This window comes from Dipodomys spectabilis, unplaced genomic scaffold (genome assembly GCF_019054845.1).
Source record: "Dipodomys spectabilis isolate Male_0828 unplaced genomic scaffold, ASM1905484v1 ptg000027l, whole genome shotgun sequence".
Lineage (NCBI taxonomy): Eukaryota > Metazoa > Chordata > Mammalia > Rodentia > Heteromyidae > Dipodomys > Dipodomys spectabilis.
The window spans coordinates 338,286-345,649 of record NW_024870704.1 but is presented as its reverse complement, the minus strand read 5'-3'; positions in this window follow the sequence as shown (position 1 = coordinate 345,649).

Sequence of the window (7,364 nt, the reverse complement as noted above, 5' to 3'; positions counted from 1 at the left end):
GATCAGATGATCAAGAGCTTCCTGTGTTTCCCTTGGTGATGAGAAGTTACTTGCCCTCTAAATGTTCTTAGAGTTCTCAAGCTATAGAAGAAGGAAAGAAAGATCATTGACCCACCCTGGGTTCAAATGAGGTTCTCAGGATCCAAGCCCTACCACTGTTGACAGGAAGGAATCCAGTATAACACTGTATTTGAAGGCAGAAAACAGTTGCAAAAGCCAGGTTGGGTGAAGACACAAAGGCCTGAAGGATTAGGAGGCAAAATGTACACACTCAACAGGGAAGTGAGCTGCAAAACCACTTCATTCATTCCAGGCACAGTCAGCGATGGGGGGAAAACTGAGAAATTTGTTAGAGTTACACCAGGGTCGGGCTTTTCTCAGCCTCTTCAAACAATGACTAATAACCTTCTTCCCTCAGGTGAAGGGAGCCTCAGGCTATCTTTAAGTTACCAATAGAGAGCCAGTTTAGTGAGAGAGAGAGGGGAAGAACAGAGTAGAAAAACCCTGCTCTCTTGTCTTAGGGAATGGGTTTTTGAGTTTCCATCTGTCAGATTTGAAGGCCCTTCTTTTACCTCTGCCAGTCCATTCTCCTTCCTTCATTCTCCACAACATTAATGCAAATCCCCAGTCCAAGAAGAGTCAGGGCACTTTTTCTTCTGTCTCCCAGCAGCTGAGTTAGAACCTGTCTCTGCCCTCTTGAATCTGGGGTCTCTGGCTGCCTGAGAAGTGAGAAAGTGATATCTTCCTGCTCTGTGGTTGTGTGAGGGAAATGCTGGTAGCCTGGCAAACTGCAAAAGGCCTCATGACTGGGAATTGTACCAAGCTAGGAAATATGTATTCAATACAATGAGTTTATAACACAGAGACTGCTTTTATGATATTGCATGTTCCAGGGCTCCCCTCACTGATCCCAGGGTAGCCAGAGGGTTTCTCTGCATGCTAGGCCTGCTGGAAGAAGTCTCTCTCATTGTCTGGATAGGCAGGCAAAAGGCCTCACTCCTGTACAGCTCTGTAACAGATAACTCCATCTGGGCCAATTAGTGAGGAGGAGTGTGGGCGAGCTCTGAAGGTCAGGAGAAAAAGGCCTCTCTTACCCCAAGCTCTCTCTCTTCCCAGTGCAATGTTTTGACAGGAAGCCTTCATTTGTGCCACCTACCATGGCAAGCCATGTTCTGTGCTCTTATCCTGCCTTTATGAGACTAAATTCCGGTGTTAAATGCTCAATATTATTCAGGAGTCCTTCTGGGAGACAACTAGGGCACTGAACCTAATCAAATGTTTCAATCACAGCGATAATGGGCCTATGAAAGCTCTCATAGGTTTCCAGAAGCTTGGGAAATCCAAGCACATATTGGATATCACAAAGTTTCCTTTCATCTAGGGCTGGTGAAGCTCGTCAGGTTTTGAAACCTTTGACCTCTCCTATTTGGGCCCTGGGTGGCTAGAGCAGAAGTCTAATGCTTTCCCATTTTGTGTCACACCTTCACTTCTGCTTTCTCTGTGTGTGTGTGTGTGTGCATGTGTGTGTGTGTGTGTGTGTGTGTGTGTGTGTGTGCGCGCGCGCACGCGCGCGCATACACGAGTACTGGAGCTTGAACTGAGGACATGAGTACTGTACCTAGTTTCTTTTGTACAAGGATTGCCCTCTACTACTTGAACCACAAAGGCACTTCGGGCTTTTTCCTAGTGATGTGGTACTGAGAAATCAAGCCCAGGGTTTTGTATATGGAAAGCACTCTACCACTAAGGCATATTCTCAGCTCTCTACTTCCGGTTTGTTAGTTTCTTTCTTTTTTTGTTGTTGTCGGTTGTAGGAGTTGAAGTCTAGGCCTGGCTGATGTCCCTGAGCAACTCAGCTCAAATCTTATGGTCTACCACTTGAGCCACACCACCACTTCTGGTTTCCTGGTGGTTCATTGGAGCTAAGTGTTTCAAGGACTTTCCTGCCCACGCTAGTTTTGAACCATGGTCTTCAGATCTCATCTTCCTGAGTAGCTAGGATGACCTGCATGAGCCACAAGCACCCAGCTTCCACTTCAGTTTTCTTAGTGGTGAATTGGAGATAATAGTCTCATGGGACATTTTGTCTGGGATATTTTGGAACCCAGATCCTCAGATCTCAGCTTCCTGAGAAGGCAGGATGGCAGACCTCGGCTATAGAACCCTAGGCCCTGGCACACTGCTGCAAGGGGGTCCTTGGCTCCACATGGTGGAGTGCTAGCCATGAGCCCAAGAAGTAAGGGTCAGTGCTAGGCTCTGAGTTCAAGGTTCATGACAGAGGAAAAAAACCAAACAATTGTCTTCAGTAGGCAACTCATGAGTCTTCAGTAATACATAATTTTGTCCCTGCCATGTGGACATATCTGAACCTCAATATTCTTGTCTGCATAATCATCTCAGTTGTGGAGCTCCTACAAGAATAAGATGAAAGAATGCAGCCTTTGAAGGACAAAACAAATATCACTCTTTACAGGACTCAGTACAAGGCATCCTGTGAAAGTCTTAGCACCCAGCACCCAATGCAGGACTCAGCACACTGCACCCTGTGAAGGACTCAGCACATAGCATTCTGTACAGGACTCAGCATACAGCACCTCATGAAGCACTCAGCACCTTAGGAAGGACTCATCACATAGTTATATCCCACAAGATGTCATTAGTATTATGGTGCTTTCATCAGTATCACCATTCTTTCAGAAACACATCACAAACTGCACAAAGTTAACATCTAATGATTCAGAGGAAGTAGTCAGCCACAGGGATTGCACTAAAATGTTGGGGGTACTGTCTTAAGATCTTTTGCTCGAGGCTAGAGCTCTACCACTTTGACCCACATCACAGACTTTCACATATATTCTGCTAGGACTGGGTTTTAAAACCATCAGTGTCAGATCTCAGCCCCTGAGTATCTTGGATGACAGGGGTGAGCAAGCCAGCAGCATCTGGTTCCGTGGAGCTGGGTTGCAGTGATATACCTCTGGCTAAGTCAGGTTAGATGGCAGCTGTCAGCACCAGACTCCCGGCTTGCTCTGTGATGAGGTATTTGAAGTCTTATCCATACAGAGTTGCTGTCACAACATTCAATATTTTTTGGTACCTATCCTGGGTCTTGAGTAAGGGTCTAGACACAGTCCCTAAGGTTTTATGCTCAAAGCTAGTGCCCGACTTCTTGAGCGACACCACGACTTCCTGATTTTTATGTGCATCTGGTAGTGAGGAATCAAATCCAGGGTTTGGATGTACTAGCCATCACTATACCATTGAGCCCCATTAGTGACAAGTGTATAAACACATAAAGGTGTAGATTGGCATATATATATATATATATATATATATATACATATATATATATATATAACAAGAGAAACATGTCTGTATATTATGAAATTACATATATTACTACCAATTATTGACAATCAAATTATTCCTTCCATTTTTAAGTATCATGGTTGAATACATAATAAAGTATTAATTGAACATTAGTCAATGTAGTGTAATTGTTGTGTATAATTTTATATTATACTCATACACTAAGTACTAATTTAATTGTTACTTTTCTAACATTTGTATGGATGCATATTGCAATGCATTTCTTAGAGTCTCCCACCAATCCTTAGTGGCAGTCCCGGGACTCAACCTCCAGTCCTAATTTGAAGTTTCAGCTATGGCTTCCCTAATAGCCAGCCAAACATCAGCATGAAAGGTCATGTGCACTTTTCGGCCTTGTTATTTAGACCCAGGATGGTCACAATGCAAGGGGAAAAAATGTAAAACCACCTTCCTGAAGTTCTCCGTTTTAAACTTCTCCTTTTTATTTTTATTTTTGCCAACCCCGAGATTTGAACTTGGGTCTTAATAATACAGGGCCAGCTGTGGTAGAGATGCCAAGACCTGAGTTCAAGCCCCATGCTTGGCCAAAAAAATAAATTAAAAATAAATTAAAAGCCCTGGCTTGGAATTTGCAACATTTTTCTGAAAGGCCTGGTATTTGAAATCAGGGTCTGGGTAACTCTGTGGCACTGTGAGTGAAGAGGAAGCTCACTGTCCTTGAAGACAAGAAATTCAGACCAGTTCCCAAGGCCTGAATTGAAGTGCCAGCACTGGAAAAGTGAGTATAGCGTTTATTATCCTTATTTATTTTGTATTATTACACATACAACATTTCATTTATTACATCCTATCACACAGGATATATTTGCATATGGACTATACATCATACTGAGACCCAGGGCTTTTTTTCAGGAAAAAAAAATGTTTCAAAAATGGCTTCTTACTCCATGAATGAGACTGAGATGAGAGGTCATGGGTCAAACTCAGCTCAGGGGAGGAAAGTTAGTGAGACTCTTCATGCCAATGAACTACCAAAAAGCAGAAATGGAGCTGTGGGTCAAGTGTTAGAGTACCAGCCTTGAGGGAAAAAGTTAAGAGATCAGAGACCAGACCCTGAATTCAAGCTCTGGTACTGGCACAGAAAAAATAAGGAAAACCTTTCAGGAGTACCCAGTCCAATGTGGAGAAAGGCCATTATCAGCTGGGCGCCAGTGGTTCATACCTGGCAGCCTAACTACTCAAGGCTGAGACCTGAAAATCAATCAGGATTCAAAGCTGGCCTGGGCAGACTCTTATCTCCAATGAATCACCAAAAAGCTGGGAAGCAGTGCTTCTGTAGTTCAAGTGGTAGAACACCAACCTTGAGCAAACAAGCTAAAGGATAGCATTTAGGCTTTGAGTTCAAGTCCCGGTAAACACATAAACACATACACACACTCACATACTCTAACATCCTTAGTATGTGCCAGTGGCTCATACCAGCAATCCTAGCTACTCGAGGCTGAGATCTTACGATGGCAGCTTGAAGCCAGCCCAGGCAGGAAAGTCCATGAAACACTTATTTCCACTAAACTACTAAAAAAGATGAAAGTTGAGCTGTGGTTCAAGTGGTAGAATGTTAGCTTGGAGCAAAGGAAGCTCAGGGACAGTGCCTAGGCCCTGACCTCCAGCTCTAATATTTTTTTTTAGACACCCTTTGCCAGCCCCACAGCCAATAAATCCAGATTTTGGTCATACTAAATCTCACTTCCACTCCTGCCATTTCCACAGCACTGCCACAAGTGGCCAGTGTGTGGCCAACACTGGGTGAACATACTCAATGGGGACAGAGCCAGGTCAAGCTAATGCCCCAGAACTTTGAGGTATTGGCCATACCAGTCTCTCATCCCCCAGTTCCCAGGCCCTGGAATCTAAAGTCTGTGCCTCTGTATTCTGGGCATCTGGAATTGTCTAGAAGGACCAGAGAGTCCCAGCCAGGGCTGGAAGACAGACTTTCCTGTGATAAAGTTTGTTTACATTTCCTAGACACTGACCAATACTTCCAAGCCATCTTGGCCTCACCTTCCATGTAGTCCTGGATCCCCTTGCTTGGATGGTCTTCAGTCAGCTGTCACGCTCGAGTTGGCCAGAACCACCAGCAACCCCCCATTCCCTACTCCACTGCCAGCCTGTTTAGAGGGATGTGCAGAGGACCAGCTGAGGAAAAAGACAGGACATCCTGTGACTGAAGCCCTCCTTCTGAGGCAGAGGAAACCAGCTAGCACTGTTGTCCCAGAATCCCCTGGGGCCGGCCAAATATTTGGACAGCCAGACTTGTGCCCCAGAGAAAAGCTGGAACACAGGCCTCTGGCCATTTTGCACTCATTGTAGACCCGGATAGGGGGCTAAAGTCAAGGTCGACATGGAGGAGGGGCACCATCTCAGGTCAGGAAAAGGCAGACAGGCACCCAGGAAGGGGACAGAGGAAGACAAGGGAAAATTACTCACACACACACACACACACACACACACACACACACATATGGACATTCCAAGGCCTCAGCAGTTCCTGAGAACAGAACCATGAACTCTATCCATTAGGATCACATCTGACCCATGAGAAGATGGCACTATCATACACACACCAACTGTAGACACAACATTGAGCCTCTCACATACCTGTAATGTCTCATAACCCAGCATGTAATTTCCTACCGTATACATTGGTATGTGGAAAACTCAGCTACCTCTTTGTTTATTGTTGATCATGGGGTTTGAACTCTGGGCCAGGGTGCTCTCACTCAGCTCTTCAGCTGAAGATGTGCACTCTACCACTTGAGCCACAGCACCACTTCCTGTTTTCTGATGGTTCATTGGCTATCAATTATCACAGACATTCCTGCGAAAGCTGGCTTTGAACCGTGGTCTTTACAACTCAACTTTATGAGTATCTAGGACGACAGTTGTCAGCCACCAGCAGCACCAGGCTTCAACCACCTTCATATACCCAGAAGAAACTCAATTCGTCAGGCCACATACTTCTTGCAACACTTGAGTTCAGTCTTTGACATCCAGCATCCAAATCTATCCTTCAATGGAGAGAATACAGACACATCAATCCCACCCCTGAACCATTAGCCCACTCTGCCTGCCACGGGTCTCCTCTTCTTGAGTTCTTCATAAGGCACCGCCCATTCTAATGTGGTTTCAAACTAGGACAAACTTGGGGAGTTCTTAGAAATGTCTGTACAATGAGGCCAGCACCTAGTCTCTCAAACACAGCACCCCTACACACACCTCCACATCTTTATAGGCAAAGATGTTTTACTTTCTCTCTTTTCTTTCAGTTGTGAGGCTTGAACTCTGGGCCTGGGTGCTGTCCCTGTGCTCTTCATCTCAATGTTAGCACCCTACTACTTGAGCCACAGCACCACCTCCGGTTTTCTATTGGTTTGTTGGAGATAAGAGTCTCAGGGTCTTTCCTGTCCAGGCTGGCTTTGAACTTTAATCCTCAGATCTCAGCTCTTGAGTACCTAGGAATAACAGCCATGAGTATCCAAAGATATTTTTCCAAGGTTTTGAATCCTATCCCCTCGGAAAACCAAGATCTGAGGACTGCACAGATGGATACTGCCCTTGGCAGCAAAGTCCATGAGAACTCTTTATTTCCAATTAAACACCCCCAAAAAAATCTGGAAGTGGAGCTGTGGCTCAAATGGTAGAGTGATATCTTACAGCATAAAATACAAGACCACACCCTAGTTTCAAGCTTTGTCTAGCATAGACCCACCCAAGAAAAGGAAGCAGGTTGGCACACGGAAGCTCAAAGCTCACACATAATACTCAAGCCTCCAAGAACAGACCCCATCCTGATCTGATTCACTAGATTCTATGTCCTACATCATGGCAGTCTTAGATGGGACTGACAATGCACCAAGTTAGGACGTTCAAGTACAGTCTCATACTGAGGATCCTCTGACATTATCAAAGACTCAGGATCTCTCACAGTCCTGCCTAACCACTGGGCAGTGAGGTGAGGTCTAGTTATCCAACCA